General features: G+C 46.7%; 1 protein-coding gene across 1 annotated transcript in view; it reads right to left on the bottom strand.

The window, feature by feature from the left end:
* ERG (ETS transcription factor ERG) overlaps positions 1-6,356 on the bottom strand; it is a 192,108-nt gene extending 185,752 nt beyond the window's left edge. Inside the window, exon 1 of the mRNA XM_019655782.1 lies at positions 6,256-6,356. The gene's annotated coding sequence lies outside the window, so the exon portion shown is untranslated. The remainder of the gene's footprint in view (positions 1-6,255) is intronic.
* Positions 6,357-18,773: the final 12,417 nt, after the last annotated feature.

Below are 18,773 nucleotides of genomic sequence, written 5' to 3'. Positions count from 1 at the left end.
AAGCGTGCCCATTTCTAGCCCAAGTCTTGGGAGGCATGAAGTGTTTCCACCTGCAGCTTTCCACGACCACAGGAGTGTGCCCAAGCCAGCAGGCTGGAGGATGAGAGGCACGTGGAAAAAGCCACGCCATCCAATCTCCCCAGCCAAGACCGCCCTCGACATCTGACAGACAACCAGACGCCAGGCACGGGAGGAAAACCGCAAAACCAGGACTGCCCAGCCACGGCCAACCTGAACGGCCAGCCCACAGGCTCATGGGCAAAACAAGTGTTCTTGTTTTAAACCACCGAGATTAGGGCTGGCTTGTTACACAGCGTTTTTGTGACTGTGAATTACTAATACAAACAATATGCCCTAAATAACCAGGTTATCAAGGGCCCCATCACCTTAAAACTTTTCCACCTAGAGAGATAAAAGGAGACTCAAACAGGAATTTGAAAGGAAACTAACTTCATCCCAATACACAAACATAACATTTCCATCCAGCTAAGAGACATGATCTCAAACCCTGGTCCTACCCTCAAAATAGGTTTGGAAACTGAAGAATAAGCAAGAGATGTCTACCAGAGGACTCTGTTAGCGTCTAGAGCCCTTGCCAGGAGCAGCGGAACTCACACTTCACCTGATAGGACCATGCCAGCCTTCTGGGGATTCTGATTGTAATGAAATGGAATCAATATTCTGGATGTCCAAGACCACAGGAATATCATAGAAGTCACAGCAGCCATCCAATCTGTAACTATCCAAGACATAAACTTAATAAACAACTGTTCATGTGTCTTGCCTTTTACGGAGAAGTTCTGGGTACTTTCAGTGCATCACACATAGGTGGTAGAGACGGGAATATGTAGATCTATAGGATACATAGGTGCAACGCAGTCCCACTCCTCAAGGGATGGAGATGGGGAAGCAATTCAAATGGATACCAGAGGTCAGTCCTGCAAGCAGGCAGCCAGTGGCAGGGACAAATGAAGGACGCAGATAACATGTAGAGGAGGGGGACAGTGACTTACATGGAGAGCCAAGGAGGTGCCGCCAAGAAGCCTTGAGGAGCAAGAGGCATGTGGATTGGCAGGAAGGCAGAGAGGCAGGGAACAAAGATTCCTCCCAGGCCCCCACCTTAGGGAGACGGGCGGGGGCCATGACCCTCACGCACCATCACCAGGTCACCGTCAACCAAAGGGATTCATTAATCATTCATTGTGAATGGCGCCGCCATCGTCCAAACCAGATAACAAGCAATACGACTCAAGACCAGGAGGACAGACGTTCTATCGGCCTCCCCAGGCCTCCTTCCCTCCACAAATCTCTTTGACTATTTCTGCAGTCATGTGGGTCCTGTTCCTTTTGGCCATTTGGGAGGCATTTTATGGAATTTTTAAGAGTACTTCTTACTCTTGTACTTTTGTGTTTCTGATGATCATGTCTCAAATAGTTAGCAGTGGATGAATGACATGGTTTCACATCACTGTGGGGGCCTTTTTATTTTCTGTTTTACCTGCCTGTGAAGCCTTCCAGAACTCAAATCTGTGTTGTCTAAAAGCCCCCTCGTTAATATTTGTTTCCAGTGATGAATTCGCTAAGTGTTTCATAACCCTGCATTATTTTATTATGGGATATCTTAAAAAATTAAATGCACTGACATTCAACAGACATCTAGTTGTCTCTCTTCTTCTTGTTTATAAAATGCCAACAGCTTATATTATTATAATGTTATATTATTATTCAACAGAAATGAATAATTGATTTGAGTTACTGAATATTTGCAAGGCTGGGGCAACAAGAAACATGGAGGTTCCCTGGCCTAGTTCTCTTCTAAGCCCAGTTCCATCCTGCATGCAGAGGCGCCACACATGGACATGTGGACACCCAACACGGCCGTGCTCCGTCACACAGCTGCGCTGCTGGCCAGCCTTCAGGACTCAGAAAATACGCACAGGACATGCCCAGGGAGATGGGCTCCAGGAGAGGCTCAGCCAGTCTGGGCAGGCGCTCCGGGTTCCCAGGCACCTCAGGTGCAGTGTGGACTGCGAGTGGGGGCAGGGCTCTCAGGGAGGCAGTGCCAGATCCCAGCAGCGACAGAGTCGCATGGAGGATGGGAGCCAGATCAGCTTCCTCCTCGGACACCTAGAAAAGGCCACTTACCCCTCTAGGAGCCTTAGTCACAATCTGTGAAGTGGGATAACATTACTGTGGTGCAATAAAAAAGATATTGGGTCTTGGTCCCCAGTTCGTGGCACAGAGCTCTTAAAACCTTTGAAATTTCCTTAATTATAAGCGTGATAGGAGCATCTTTTTTTCTAATGAAGTGACTCTTGGGGAATACCTAGATAGCCTGGGGATGGTCTCAGAAGACCAAGCCTCAGTTAGAAGCCTGGAACTTTCTGCCCCACCCCCATCCTGTGAGGAGGGAAGAAATGAAGGCTGAGTTAATAATCCATCATCCCTGTGTGGTGAACCCTTCATAAAAACCCCTCAACAACAGGATGCGGAGAGCTCCCAGGTTGGTGAGCACATCCATGTGTCATAAGGAAGACACCCCCGTCCCCCTGCCACCCCAGCTCCACAGGGACAGAAGCTCCGGTGCTCAGGACCCTCTAACCCTCACCCTACAAGCTCTTCATCTGTCTGTTCAAGTTGGACAGAAGTGGGGGTAACCTGGGGACATGATACTTTCCAATGGTGTCTGAAGTGGAGGGAGCCCAGTCTTGTGGGACTGAGCCCTTAACCTGTGGGGTCTGCCACTAACTCCAGGTAGTGTCAGAACTGAATTAAATTGTAGGATGCAGGCATCTCCCACTTTTGGAAAGTTCACAGTATGCCACTTCATTTTAGCAAAAGACCTACATGAGTACCTGTTATCGCCAACTGAACGAAATCCAAAGAAGATTGTTGCTTTTACAGAAAAAGGCAAAAATCAAAACTAGTGGTCAGCGTTTGTTGTGCAGCCACAGCCGGCCGTTACAGAGGCAGAGGCCCCCCGGGCCGCGAGCATGGCCCCAACAGGCTCCTTCCCCGGGAGCTGCTCTCAGCATCCAGCTGCCAGAGCACTGTGCGCATCTGTGCTTTCTCCCCATTCATTCTGTGCACTGTCAGCAAGGTGTGTCGTAAGGATCAGAAAAGCCTAGGAGAGCTCACCATGCTGTTACGCGCAGTGTAAACCTGGACAGAATTAAGCATGTCAGTCGTGGTGAAGGATAAAGACATTGTACATGCATTGAATTCTGGGCCTGGGAATACTCAAAGTTTTTTTCCATATGAATTAACTGTAACTATTTCTTTGTTTTACGCCATTTCAGCTTAGGAAAACTTTCATAGGAAGGCTCTATTTTTGGATAGCGGGGAAAACCTATACTCAGCTGGTGTTGGAGAGTTGATGGTTGAGGGTGTTGGAAAAGACGCCACTCATTTGATGTCAGCCGGGAACAAAACCCTCAGTCACCTACCTCCAGATTGACGTTTAGCATTTCACACAGGTAAACACACGTTTAGTGGTTCACACAAGTGTAAACACAAGATCTGGCCCGTAGCTATGCCAACTGGTTAGTCCCTGAGTTGAACTACCGCTGGGCTCTCTCCCCTGCCTACTCCATAAGGCTGCTGTGAGGATGCGATTAAATTGCACCTCAGAAACCTTCACACGTAGTAAGCACTTAACAAGCGGGAATCTATTATTGAGGTAGCAAAAGCTTTGATACCGTGTAAAATGCAACTTTGCGAAAAAGAATTCTCACTCACATAAATTGCTAATTTTCATAGAGACTCTTTATGAACTGACGAAAAACATCTTTAATAACTATTCTTTTTCTATTTTAAGCTGAGTAGGCATTAAGTGAAAACATTTTAGGCAAAATGGCTCTAAGCAAACTTATTCTAATGACAACATTCATTGAATGAGCTGGCCGTTCGGCACACTTCTAGATGAGTGGGTATTCGGCATGGCACTCTTTTCCCAACGAAACCTACCATAACCACTGCATAGGTCTGACTCCTGCCCGCCCTTCCCAGACAGGCGTCTCCTAAGTGGAGTGGGAAGAGGGGGAGGCAAGCGAAACACCCACTACCCACAGTGCCCGTGATTTAAGGAAGCAGTCCCACTCAGGTCCCTGCAGGTGCAGGGTTGGCGCCTGAGAGGCAGTGCCTCCTTCAATGTTGTGCCTTGCTTGGCTTAGCCTAGTCCCAGCCCTGGTGCCTACAGCCAGAAGCGGGCAAGAGAGACCAGTGGGTGGTGGGAGTATGGAGGCCAAATGTACCTTCACATTTACCTAAAAATGAGAAATTTAACTTCTTCAGTAGGATACGGCTTATCTTTCCAAATGAATACAAAGGCTTCTTATAATGGGTTCATCTGCATCGACCCTCCCCCACCCCTCACAGGCCAGAATCCAAATCCCCAGGAGTTCAGGGTGTGACCTGATTTGGATATCAGGTGCTTACAGAGGTAATCAAGTTAAAGTGGGGTCACTGGACAGGCCCTAATGCCAACGCGACTGGTGTCCTCATAAGAAAAGGGAAATTGGGCCACAGACATGGGTAAAGGGAAAACTATGTGCAGATACAAGGAGCAGATGCCTGCGTACAAGCCAAGGAGAGAGGCCGGGGGCAGATCGTCCCTCACAGCCTGAGAAGGAACTGCGGGGAGCAGAGCGTGCCACCCCAAAATATGCCTCTTTGGGATACTGATTATTTTAAGGTGCTTATTTTTAAGACAGACTCAGGAAGAACCTATGATCTTTCCCCTTACCTGCCTAAAGGAATTCAGACAGGGAAAAAACAAACAAACAAACTAACAAAAAACATGCTTGGAGGAAGGGAGTACAGCCTTAGCATAATATGAACTAAGGGTGGCAGACAGAGGAACCTGCAAAGTCTGACTGTTAGACGCCCCTCTGTGTCCCACTGTCTCTGGGCGGCCCGGTAAGAATTTGTGTACCAAATGTTTGCTCTTTCCTATATACCTGTGAAATTGCCTACTTTCCCTGTTAAGTCCAAACCACTACACCCCTTTCTCCTCAGCTCAAGATGGCATGAGCCTCAACTGCCCACCTGTCCTCAGGTCCCCTGTTCTTATGGAGACCCTGGGGGTACATATGTAATAAATTTGGTTATTTTCTCCTGTTAATCTGTTCCATGTCAATTTGGTAATTAGACCAGCCAGAAGAACTAAGAGGGAAAACAGGGGAAATTGACCCCTCTCCCACAGACCCAACCTGGCCAACACCTTGAGCTTTCTCAGACGTCTAGACTCTAGAACTGTGAGAAAATAACTGTCTGTTGTCTAACCCGCCCCACCCCCACCCCCATCTGTGGTGCTTCACTACTGCAGCTCTGGCAAACGGATACACCTTTATTGAGCAACTCGCTGCAATATTTTAACTCATAAAATATTTTAACTCATAAAAAATATAATATTTTAATCTTCACTTAACTTTAAATGAAGATTAAAGACCCTGATGGGGGCACAGCCCCAGGAACCACATCCAATTTAACTGCACTCTTTCTTACTGGACACCAACTCTGTTCAAGGGACGTCCCAGTCACCATTATCGCTGTCCTATCTACTAATCATTCCTGGCTTAGCTGTGCCAAAGGAGAGACATTTTTAAGTTCTGTGGCTGAAGTGAGCATTATATGGGTCCCACCATGACCTCTTCCAACCCCTGGGACGCTTTTCTGAGGGGAAAAGGGACTGTCCCCTGACACTCCTGAGGCGCTAAGGGGAACGTCTTGTGGATAAAGTGCTGAAATCCTCCACCCTTACTTTGTGTGCACAGTTAATGAAGGCAGAGGCTCTGTGTGCCTCTTGACATGAGGTCTCATTTGAATTCAGGTAAAACAAGTATAAAATAACTAAAAACCAAATGTAGTAATATGACAGAAAAAATATAGTTATCATAAAAGCCCAGGTCAGTAGACACTGCATTGCCTTCATCTCTCTGGAGCGTCTGGAAGGAATACGAGAGAGTAGAAGGGAGTGAGAGGAGGAGTTGTGCTGACTATAATCCTTAGAAAGCAGTGACTTCAAAAATCTCCAGTGTTGGGGTGGGAACAGGCAGTGCTACACGAGGGGCATCTTACTTGAGAGGGCGAATCGAGGGAACCAACGTAACCCTCCAAAGTACACCAACGGTCCTCCAGACAAGCCAAGAAAAGGTCTTCGGCATTTTGGGAACATAAATATTCACATTAAAAACAAGCAAAAGAAAACAAACCCTTAACTAGGTGGGATAGGATTATCTGGGGGTTTTGTTTTACCTTTAATTGCCCTTGGCTCCGCCATCTTTTTTCTCTGTGAGTCATTTGTCTTGCTTTTGGTCAACACAGCTTTTCTCGAGTCTTCAAAGATCTTGGAACAACCTGAAAGAGAATGTAAATATATTAAAGCTTGTTTTTTTTCCCAAATATTAATACCAAGGATCAACTAACTGGATATTTAGTGACAAAACCTATTCTCAAACATTATTTTAAAATATCCTAAAAGGGGAATGAAGTTAAAATCCTTCCCTTGAAAAAAAAAGGGGGGGGGTGGTGGCAACATTCCTTCAAGGGAAGCTCAGCATTATGAAGCAAAAATTAGGACTGAAATAAAGGCCAACCCTGGACTGGCGCACTGAAGCACACGTATACTTTTGCAAAGAAAATATTTTGAAAATGTTTTCCTCTCCTTACGGCCCCCAGCTTCAGTAATAATGGTTTTCCCAGATCATTCTTTTAGCACTTCTCTTTGCTCAAAAAAAAAAAAGAGTAATGGGGTTTATTAAACACCCCAAGAACTGTAATTAAACAATTGTTTTAGTCCCAGGAAAGAAACAATCCTTTTAATTTGTAGATACTAAGAGGAGCCATATTTTTTAAAAGATTAAAACACTACCGTCCTAAAAAAAGAAAGAAAATAAATCTCAGAAAGGCCGATTGGCACGGTCCTAAAATCCAATCTCTGTTTTTGGAGATATGGGAATTTCTGGGCGTATGCAACTTTCCAAGTAAAATATCCAATCCCAAAATGTTGCACTTAACAAAAGCCTCACAACATGACAAATTGCAAATGGCAACTGTTTCAGTTGAAAATATTTTCCAATTAGAAAATGTCAAGTATTGCATCAAAATCAATATTTGCAATGGATAATATTACATTATTTATAAATGGGTCCACAGGCCAGCTGACCCTCCCGCTCCACTCAGGAGGCCCCCAGCCAGCTCTACCTAAAGGCTTTGGGCCTGTGCAGAGAGATATTTAATCCAAGTAGCCCACTGTCACAGCAAAGCATTTATTGTGATATGGGAAATACAAATTCTTGGGAACACAAATTAGGATACAAAACTATATATATGGTATGGTTCCAGTATTGTTTTAGAAAAAAAAAAAAAGGATGACAGATAAGAGGGGGGTCGTTACTTTGTGAGGGTGAAAAGGATAACTTATTTCATTGTTCTGTACACCTGAAACTAACAATAAAAAAATAATAATAAAAAGAGGGAATATAGAAGGAGGAGGAGGACCCAAAGGAAACGCACGAAACTGCTAACAGAAGTAGTCTGTGGGTTTCCAATGTGAATTATGGAAGAGTCTTATTTTCTTCTTTGTAGTTTTGGGTACTTTCCAAATTTTAAAAACCAAGAATATTCATCTCGATAATCAGAAAAAAAATGAAGCAATAGCCAAGACATGAAAACAAGCTAAGTGTCCATCAACAGATGAAGGAATTAAGAAAATGTGGTACACACACACACACACACACACACACACACACACACACACACACAGAGTAATATTATTTAGCCATAAAAAAAAAAGAAATCTTGCCATTTGTGAAAACATGGATGGACCGTGAGGAAATTATGCTATGTGAAATAAGTCAGACAGAGAAAAACAAATACCGTGTGATCTCACTTATGTGTGGAATCTAATAATAATAATAATAATAATAATAATAAAGTAACAAAAAAAACCACCTTATAGATACAGAGAACAGATTGGCGGTTGTCAGAGGCAGGACTGGGGAGTGAGAGAAACGGGTCAAGGGGGGTCAAGAGGTACAAATCTCCAGCTATAAATTAAATAAGTCCTGGAGATATAGTTCAGCCCGGTGACAACAGTCAATAATATTCTGTTGCATATTTGAAAGTTGCCAAGGGAGTAGATCTTACAAGTTCTCAACACAAGAAAAAAAATCCTGTGACTACATGTGGTGATGGGTGTTAACTAAACCTATTGTGGTGATCACTTAGCAATATGCACAAATATCGAATCATTAAATTGCACACCTGAAACTCATACACAGTCGTCTCCCCTTATCCACGTATTCCCTTTCTGAGGTTTCGGTTACCCACAGTCAACCAAAGTCCGAAAATATTAAATGGAAAATTCCAGAAATAAACAATTCATAAATTTTAAATTGCTCGCTGTTCTGAGTGGTGTGATGAAATCTTGCGCCATCCCGCTCCGTCCAGGACGTGAATCATCCCTTCGTCCAGCTGTATATGCTCCCCGCCCTGTAGGCACCTAGTAGCCATCTTGGTTCAGATAGGTTATCAGAGAGAGAGAGAGAGAGAGACAGAGACAGAGAGAGAGAGAGAGAGAGAGAGAGGGAGGAGACCATATTTGCATACCTTTTGTTACAGTATGTTATCATTGCTCTATTTTTTTATTAGTTACTGTTGTTAACCTCTTACTGTGCCTAACTTATAAATTAAACTTTATCATGGGTATGTGTGTATAGGAAAGCACAATATATGTAGGGTTCCATACTCTTCGAGGTTTCAGGCATTCACTGGGGTTGTCCCAGTGGATAAGGGGGACTACGTTAATGTTACATGTCAATTATACCTCAATAAAACAAGAAAACACTACGTAAGAATTACCGTATAGTCCTGCACACATTTCCCGGACAGCATGGAACACCCAGCCTCGTGGAGCAATGCTGGCCTCCCGCGTTCAGTGGCAGGTGTGCAGAGGAAAGGGGAGGTAATTAATGGCAAATGAGGTCACGTTCTGTACGGCTGCACAGACCTTGAGTTAATGAAGGCATTTCCAAGTTTCTTTTGCTCTAAATCCCAAAGCCAATATTGATTATCACTTAGTTAAATTCTTTCCATGGACAGGTGTTAAAATAGTATTGAGTTCCCAACTGCTGCAAAGCGAATAAGAGTTTTGAAAGCGTGGTCTAAGCTTTCCCACGCTATGTCACCCTGTAGTATTGCACATTTCTGTACCAAAACCTCAGCTGTGCCAAATGGGTAACTTAATATATGTTTGCATTGTTGGATCTGATTTAAAGACAAGAGTAAAACCCAGAGAAGATTCTATTAAATATATGCAATGGTTATTTTTAAATTAGCATTATGGCGTTATTAACATTTCATTTATCCAGAGGGCATTTATCTGACACTGTACATTATCCATAACACAGCTGAGAAGCCAGAAAGGATCCAAAAAGATGTCACAACGTCCAGGGAGAGAAGCGTTGCCAGAGAAAGGCACAGTACCAGCCACGTGAGGTACCAGCTGGCCAAATCAAAGTAAAAAAGTCAGAAAGTTATGCAAACCAGAGTCCAGGACTCAAAAAATACAGCCATTTGAAAACTTTAGTATGAGAGCAAACTGCTCAGCCCAGCCCAAGAGCCCCTGGTCCTGCAGATGGCAGAGGTCAAAAAGCCAAGTGACCCATATGAGGCCCCCAGCCCTGCGACAGCGGGGGCTACGAACCACATCACCCTGGGCTTCAGTGAGCCTCCGTATTCTGCAGAGCGAGAGGTGGGAGAACACATGAGGTCATCAGAAAGCTCCCACTGGAAATGGTTAAAACCAAACACATCTGAGCACCTGAAGGTCAAGCTTAATTTGCCAAAGAAGCTGTGGGCAGCACAAGGGCCCATGGGCTTGGAGCCCCAGGTGTGTGCTGACCCCCCAGCGGCCAGCAGAGCGACTCCCGGCTTCCGTTTACTCCTGTGCAAGCTGTGGATGAGAAAGGTGACATGGGTGACAGAGGTGGCGTGGATGAGAGAGAGGTGGTACAAGTCCAGTGAGACGGTGTTTGTGACAGTGCCACCTAGACAGATGCAAGACATTGTTACGTTCAGGGATGTGTGACGCTCTTGCTCGCCAAAGATGCTGGACGAAGAGCTTCTCCCTACACACAGATTTTCCTGGCCACCTTGTGTCAGCAACAGCGAGTATTTCAGAAGTGAGGTCAACTACTGGAAAGACGGAAAACTAGATGTCCAGAAGAGCTGCCTCCATGACAGGAAACAGACCAGGCCTCAGGGGAACAACAGTAGCCTTCGGTGAGAAGGCTCCCTTCCCTCCGGAATGGACAGAGAGGACGCCAAGGAGAGAGGACAGCAGTTGCCCCCACGGTCACAGTGAGCTCCGTCACACAGGAGCCAGTTTGTTCAATCATAGGCCACAGGCCACAGAGGCAGCAGACACATCTGGTTACCTCCTCCCCCATTAGAACCCCAATTTTGTTCAAGTGCATAGCCTGTCCCACCAACATGCCCCAGAGAAAGCTGACGCTGCCCCAACTGCAGGGGTAAATCTTATCACTGGGTACCCTTTCCTCTTGCCACTGATTGGTTTGGGGGTGGGCATGTGATAGAATTCTGGCCAACTCAACACTCGGGGAAGCAAGCTAAAAGACTTCTAGCAAAAGTCTCCTGGCTGACAAAAAAAAAAAAAAGGTCATATGATATTGTCCTGTGTGTGACACATGGAACTGTGACAGCCATCTCAGGTCCATGAGAGGAGGTAGCCTAAGGATGAAACCACTATGTTGTTGGGTGTCTGGGAGTAAATGAAGGAAATCCTCCACGTAGGGCGGGGAAGAGAAGAGCTCACCAGCCCTGAAGGCACAGAACACCCTATACAACAGTATCTACTTCAAAAGAGTCACTTTCAGCTCTCTTCCCATCTGTGTCTGTGCCCAGACAGACGTGCTGAATATGCTCTCCAGCTCTAATTTTAAAATAAAATGATCTGCTGGAAATTAGTTCAGCCCATAAATCTTCCTATTTATAACACTATATTTAAAACTTAGGAAACAATAGCTATTATCATAAGTGACCAATTTCAATCTATACACGTATTGAGTGCCCAGCACTCAAGGTGACATTGGACTTGCCCTCCATAAACAGAGAGCTTGGTGGGGGGATTATACTTTTAGTTAAATAATTGATTGGAGGCAGAATGTGGTGAGGTCATAAGAAAGGTGCAAAAGTGGCAGCAAGTCCATCTAGCACCATGGAATGGCAATGCCCTTTCAGAAGAGTTAGTACATGATGGGCACTTAGCATTCAATAGGTGGCATTGGGGAGGAAAGCATGCAAGGCAGAGGAGATCTGAGCAGATATGAAGGTGAAAGAGTGCACTTGGAGAGGCATGCTGTAGGGAGAAGGTTTCATCTTAATGCCCAGAGAGCACTGAGTATGAGCTAAGAAATGTTAAATGACTTGTCTCTATAATTAAGAAGTTCTACTGGTATTTGTCTCCTTTGATGATCTAAACCCAAACTACCCATCAAATCCATCCATCCATCCATCCATCCATCCATCATCTATCTATCATCCATCCATCCATCATCTATCATCTATCCATCCATCATCCATCCATTCATCCAATCCACCCAGCCACCCATCCATCCACCAATCCATCCATCATCCATCCACCCACCCATCCAACATGCAACTGACTGAGTCTCCTCCATGTGCCAATTACAAAGCTAAGCACCAACCAGGGGTGGGCTTTGCCCATGAGCTCAGAGTCTAGTATGAGAGACAGAGCTGTAAAGAAACAATCACAAATACCAACCCCACATTGCCTTGTTTGACCCCCAGCTGCAGAATAACTCCCATAAGGGAGTTATGCAGGCAGCGTACAATTGAGGACAGCACTTGAACTATTTGGGACACTGAAGGAAAAAAATAAAACAGCCAAGAACACAAGGAGGAGCAGTAACAGAATTAGGAGAAAGCTAGAAAACATCCAAATCCTGGAAGCCAAGCAAGGACATTCAATAAGACAGAAGCGGTCCACAAGCATCCTATCTACAGAGATGAATGTGCACGAGAAGTTATTCAATGCCAACCACACACAGGGAAGAGGCTCTGGATCCGGCAAGTCACAGCCTCTTGGCGGCCTCCAACAGCACTGCAACAGAACGGTCAGTCGGCCAGTTTCCCGATGGCTCAGCAGTGCTTGGTGAGGAGGGTCTGTGAAGGTCAACGTACTCTCTTCATGAAAGGAGCTGAGCCACAAAGAGAGGGGAGGGGACAGGAGTTCAAGGAGAAGGCGCTGATGCCTTCAGCCACCCAACGCTGGTCATGCGTCTACTGTTTCAGACATTGCTAGCAGCTGGGGGTGCAACATGGCTTCTCGCCCTCAAGACGTTTACAATCCCATTAGGACAAGGCTGATCTGATTTGTTCAGCTTGCTTAAGGATGAGGCAAGCAGGTATGTTTGTAGGTAGGATCGGGGGAACTGACAGAGAAGTAGACATAAAAATTCTAGAGAGGAACCAGGGACGGTCCTGTCTGGAAGAGACAGAGGAAGGCAAGACACGAGCCCGCTGGCGGGGACAGCTGTGGCGGGTGGGTGGGATCCACTGCCACAGAAGGAAGGGTGTGCTGCGCAGTGTTTAGACAGGCTCCCCACAGGAAAGCTGACCGGGACGCGTTTAGCAGCTGCTGTGGGGCAATTATTCCCATCATGGCCAACGTCAAGGGGCCAACCAGAGCCCCTGAATGAAGCGCTGGACAAAGACGCCCAGGATAGCTCTAGCGCACCTGTGCTCTGGAAGCCGTACAGAGGCAAGGGGCCTGAAACTACCCTGAAGGAAAGGGGTGAGGGCAGGGGTCTGTGAAGACCCCCCCCACCCCCCACCCCTGCCCAAACAGCTGCTCTCCTAGCAGCTGAGTCCCTGTGATGAGTCCTTTCTGGGAAAGGCAGAAACAAAAAAATATGGGAGGCTCGGGTGTTCTTAAACCACTTCCACATAAGCACTCCTGCTTCCTGAACCTTGTCAGAGGCCCAAAATGTGTGTGGTTTATTGTTATCGTCCTTCAATCTGACACTGAGTGTGCACGCGTGTACACGTTTCCACTTGTAAATCACTGTGCTGCCTTACCCACTGTAACTCAGAAACCTCGGCGAGGCAATTCTTGCGATCTTATAGAATTTCCCAAAGGGTCTCGTTTTGTTCTCGGTCCTGGAGAAACGTGGCGTAAATAAACAAGAGCAGTTTTGCTGGAAGGAAATGTCAAGAGTCTCCATGAATCACGTCTGAGCTGTGCAACGCCATGACTGTGCGTCTTGTCAGTTTTGGGGTTTTTTATTGTTTGTTTTCCTTTCATTTTGTGTCTCGGGGTCAATCTTTTTGCCTACACAACACTACATCAACCTCCGTCCACAGTGCTTCTTCCTGTTCTTTTTCATCTAGAGAGCACAATGAACAGAGACATTAGCGCACCTACGCGCACCAACTTTTAAAGCCTGCAATGTGGATGGCGGGGTGGACATTCAGGGGCTCTCTCTTCGCAGCCTGGCCATTTGCAGGTGGAAGCACTCAGGCTCATCTCAGCGTGGAAGGCATGGCTGCCAGCTTCCACCAGAACAGAAACAGCTCCATGGCCCCTCAGCCTGGGGACCATAAGCTGCCTAGAGGTCCCCAGGAAAAATGAGACATTTGAAGGAGAACAGGCTGCATTTGAAAGGCGGGTGACATCAAGAACGGGAAAACAACTATAAATACTACTTCTCTCCCGTTTTACACTGAGCCTTCTGTTAAAGGAAACACATTTACCAGAGGTTCTTTTTTTTTTCCCCCCCTAAGTTCAACTGGAAAAACATAAATATTTAGTCATTTCACAACAGCAGACAACTGACAAGCAGGCTATGGATTAAAGGAACATTATGTATTTCTAAGAAAGTTTATCACATAAAACATACCTTTCAGAACAAAATCCCAGAGTCTGTTTTAGAAGCAAATTTGACCTTCATTATGAACTCTGTCTTGATATAATCACAAGGTCAAATTTTAAAGACAGCAAATGCATCGATAACCATATCTGCAAACAATGTTTGCATATTTTTAAAATTTACAACACTGGGCAGAAAAAAAAATTAAAACATCATTAATAATACATAATTACTTTTGTAGTTGTAAATAAAAATAACTGATTGCCAGTTAAGTTCATTGCTATTGTATTAACATTTCAATATTATAAATAAGAAACAAAAAATTCCTGAGTGACAAGACGATCTATAATACAACAAAAATGACAACAACTTACATTAATAAAGAGACCACTTTGTCAGGGGCCCAGTGATTACAGATCATCATTTTTAGATGAAATTCCTTCTTTCAACATCACTCTGATGCTTGTAGGAAGCAGGTGTTTATATTTTAAATATCCGTAGTTTGGAGAGGCAGATAGGGAGAGAGAAGCTTTCCTGCGGGGGGATCAGGAGCGGGGAATCAACTAGCATAAAGGCAAAAAGAAAAAAAATACTTGAGCCTCTCTAATAACGTAGGTAAGTCTCTACATTATTTGCCATTATTGCTCTGTTGTTAAACAAACAAACAAAACAAACCTGCCAAATATGTACAGAATACCAACAGGGGAAGGTTTCCTTGTGCTCTTTAAGGACAAGGAGCCTTGTACTCATGAAAGTAGTTCTCTGCCCACTTGGCTTTGCTGAAACCGTTGGCACCTGGTGATGGACATGTCCCCACCAGGGCACTGAAACCAGCTTTTCCATTTCTGCGGACTCTTGCCTGGTTTCAGAGACCTGCATAAAGAGTGCCTCATTTGTACCGGCCATGATTTGGAAGGAAAGACTTTTAAATCCTTCTCTTTATTTTAAACAAAAATTGTGAGCCTCGCCACAAATGCCTTTTGCTAATACGACATGAGGTTTATAACGTGCCTCTGGCCATATAGCTATGCATCCCATCTATCCAGAATTTTCCATAAACTCCATCATCAGTAAGTATTAACTGACCACCCCCTGCAAAGAGCTGTGTCCAGGGGTGACGTAGGATGAAAAAGTTCCCAGGTACGTCGCTCACGCCCAGAACCTACACGTCTTGCAAGAGAGTGAGCACGTGGCCCAAGGTTTCACGATCTAGGAAAAGGGACAACACAGCAGCTCCAATAAGGACTGGGATGGTTCAGCAGAGAGAAGGGAGCTTCTGCTCTGAGTGGTAGGACTGAAACGAGACCATGAAAAATGGGAAGTATCTAGACATCGGAGAGGAGGGCAATCCCAGCAGAGAGAGAAGCAGCCAAGCAGGCAGGTGTGAGGTGGCAGCAGAAGACATGGCTACACAGGGACAAAAGGCAGCCACCTCTGTGTGTGAAGACTAGGTGAGGCACTATGGCAAAAGCCTTCTGTCAACAGCGTAACAATGTCTTCATCAGCTTTGCCCTTTCCGGAGGTGATCAAGGAGGGCTTTTCATGACAGGACAATGGCCTCCAACAGAGCGTGTGGACAGAAGTTGGGCCAGTCTCTCAGGCAGATGTTCCAGAAAAGCAGAGAAGTGGGAGCACCCAAGGTCAGGGGACACAGCGGGCACATTAGCTGGATTACAAAGCCTTGTGTGGACCACTGGCGGCCAGACCGAGGCCTTCAGGGCAGCCGAAAGCACAGGCTGTGAATGAAGTCTGACCTTCATTCTGAAATAGCCGCTGGAGTGTTGAGCATCTGTGGGATGCCGTGTCCTGAAGAGGCTTTCGGGGAGACTGCCGAGGAGGCTGACGCCGGGAGCAGAAGGCCAGTTCAAAGGCTGCTGCCACAGTCCAACCAGGCCGGCGCAGGTGGGCAGCCCAGGAAAGCAGGAGACAGGACAGGGATGGGCGGAAATGCCAGAACCTAGGGGCCAATTGGCCACAGAAGGCGAAGGGGAGAGAGAGGGATGCCCAACAGAGGGAAAGTGGGGTCTTGATGAAGATGGCACGTTCTGTTCCAGCCCCAGAGCAAGACATCGCAGGGGCTCCAGAGCCCTGGCTAGTCAGGGACGGTGACCGGAGCCTCTGCCTGAAGGCTGCGCTTAGAAGAAGGATGATAACAGTTTCCAGAGGCAGTGGGGGATGGGGGGGTAGAGAAGATGGGGACTGTGACAGAGACTGTAGGGAAATGAAAAGCAGCTTCTCTGCCAAGTGGGCAGAGGGTCACTGGCCCAGAGGACAGGACCCAACCTTCTCTGGTCCCCACACACCTGCCTGTTGAACCAGCAGGCTGTGAGGGGACTCTTTCTCACTTGAAATTTGCGTTTTCAGTTGGCAGCATTCACAAGGCACATTATAAGGTTTACTCAGCCCTATTTTTCTCTCGCTGGGGTAGGAGCTGTTGAGTACCTGAGCCTTTCCTTGCCGGCCAAACCCTCTGAAACTGGACCAGGCTTGGCAATCTCAAGACCAGCTCTTTAAACCAAGGCGTCATGAGCCAGCTAACCCAGCAAGGCCCCCGCTATTTCTCAGGGTGGCTACTAAGGGTTTTGTTCCGCAGTCAAACCGCAGAGCCTTTGGTGGCACTGATCACTGGCCCGTCTCTTGAGAGAGCCCAGAAGGTGATTATTACCACCCACATTTCTCCGATGAGGAAACCAAAGCTTAGGAAGATCGCAGATCTGTAAGTGGATGAGTGGGGATTTGAACTTGGGATGCAGCCCAGCCTCCATTTACTCCATGAACCATGCTGTTCCCTGAGGGGAGAAAAGTCACACGCTGGTTCAGGAGCAGAGCAGACAAACAGGAGGCAAGCTTCACTGAAACTTTCTGTGCCGTTTCCTACCGGGGGGCGGGGGGGGGAACCTCTCCTGAGATCCATGATCCTCTCTCAGTTAAAACCCATTAAGAGCTACAGGAAACGGTTTACAGAGAAGTTACAAGTTTTGGGGGATTACTTGTGAATTTTAAATACTTTGCTCACTGGAGTCACATTAGTAATTGCCTACTAGAGGTCATTTAAAGGTGAGAGCCTCCAATGAATGTGAATTACGCAGCATGAGTAGTAACACCGGGGCATGGAGTGACAGTCCACTTCTGTGGTCTGAGTTTGTCCATGAGCTGGTTTTGCAGGATGGAGTCTCAGGGCAGCAGAACCTGAGTTGGAGACAAACATGCAGGGCATTCAAAGGGTGTGTTCTTGGAATCAACACCCATGGATGTGGGGGGAAGAGACAGGCCTGGGCAGGGGGAAAGGGGAACTGGGAGGCAGCCCTAGTAAAGGCCTCAGGTGACCCCATGGGGCTCCTGCAGATGGGCTGGCCCCTCAGAGCTGGCAGTCAGGGGCAGGGGACCAGGCCTTTAGCCCCTGCTGTGTGGTTAATACCGCGTCAACTTGCCTAGGCTCTGGTGCTCAGCTCTCTGTTTAAACACTAGTCTAGGTGTTGCCATGATGGTATTTTATAGATGTGCTGAACAACTAAGCAACCAGTTCACTTTCAGTAAAGCAGATTACCCTCCCTAATGTGGGTGGGTCTCACCCAATCGGTTGAAGGACTTGCAGGGAGGGAGGGAACTGAGATATTTTGCGGGGAGGACGAATTCTGCCTCCAGGCCATAACACAGAAATTTTGTCTGAGTGTCCAGCCTGTCAGCCTGCCCTACAAACTTCAGAATCAAGACAGGATCATCTCTTGCCTGAGTTTCCAACCTGCTGGGCCATGCCACAGATTTTACACTTGCCAGCCCCCACAATTGTATGGGCCAATTTTTTAAAATAAATTTCATTTAAATAGATATAGATTAGAGATACAGATATAGGTCAAGATAGAGATAGAGATGGCGACAGAGGCAGAGACAGAGATAGAGACAGAGACAGAGATAGACATCTACATACATATATCTGTAACTATCCTATTGGTTCTGCTTCTCTGGAGAAACTGGCTGGTACCCATGTCATGATTTGATTAGTCATTGGTAGCCCCAGGAAGGAGGCAGGGCCTTAGGCAGGATGGTCGCCATCAGCAGGCACTCCCCAAAGAAGGCTGACAGCTGAGGCATCTTCTAGACACACTCCCAGCGTCTAGAGGAATCAGTCGTCCCTCTCTGGAGGGAGCTGGGCAGCACAGCCCAGGGTGCACGCCCACGGGCAAACTGAAGAGCCACAGAGTCAGCTACCAGATCCAAGTAAAACCTAGGATAATAAAATCACATGATTTCGAGTTGGGAAAGATCTTAGACATCATTAATAAGTGTGAAAGAAGTCAGCAAAAATGGACAGCATGAGATGTTCAAGGTATGCTGGGGTAAATCTCAGCAGACCAGGGTCATGAGGACCCCCCACCAGAGAGCAGGCGATCCACGACCGTCACACACCGCCTGAGCCGTGACGGGAGCCTGACCCTTCCCCACATGCAGGGGGGGAGGGGAGGCTGTCTAAAATCCGGAGTCAGAGAGAGGAGGGGGCGCATTTGCAGAGTCTGCTTGATTTCCGTGTGGTGTAACTACTTCCCCCATTTCCATCCACCAACCGGAGGAGCTGGGAGAAGTGCACAGGCCTGGAGCCACCTGAGAGCAGGTGAGCAGAGAGGACCACGGCGGGGGCATGCTGAGTGGCCGTCGATGGCCTGAGCATCTTCTTGGTGCCATGGGGTCCATGGAAGCGGCTGGACGTCCGTGGGTGCGTCAACCCTGAGAGAAAGAGGCTGGAGGTATACCAGGGGTAAAGAAGCTAGGGGTGGGGTGTCATAAGCAGACCAACACCAGGGCATCACCAGGCCACAGAGAGCTGGAGTGGGGTGTGCCTGTAAGAGCCCTCAGGAATCCTCC

Source organism: Hipposideros armiger, unplaced genomic scaffold (genome assembly GCF_001890085.2).
Source record: "Hipposideros armiger isolate ML-2016 unplaced genomic scaffold, ASM189008v1 scaffold_246, whole genome shotgun sequence".
Lineage (NCBI taxonomy): Eukaryota > Metazoa > Chordata > Mammalia > Chiroptera > Hipposideridae > Hipposideros > Hipposideros armiger.
This window is presented reverse-complemented; position numbering and strand designations above follow the sequence as displayed.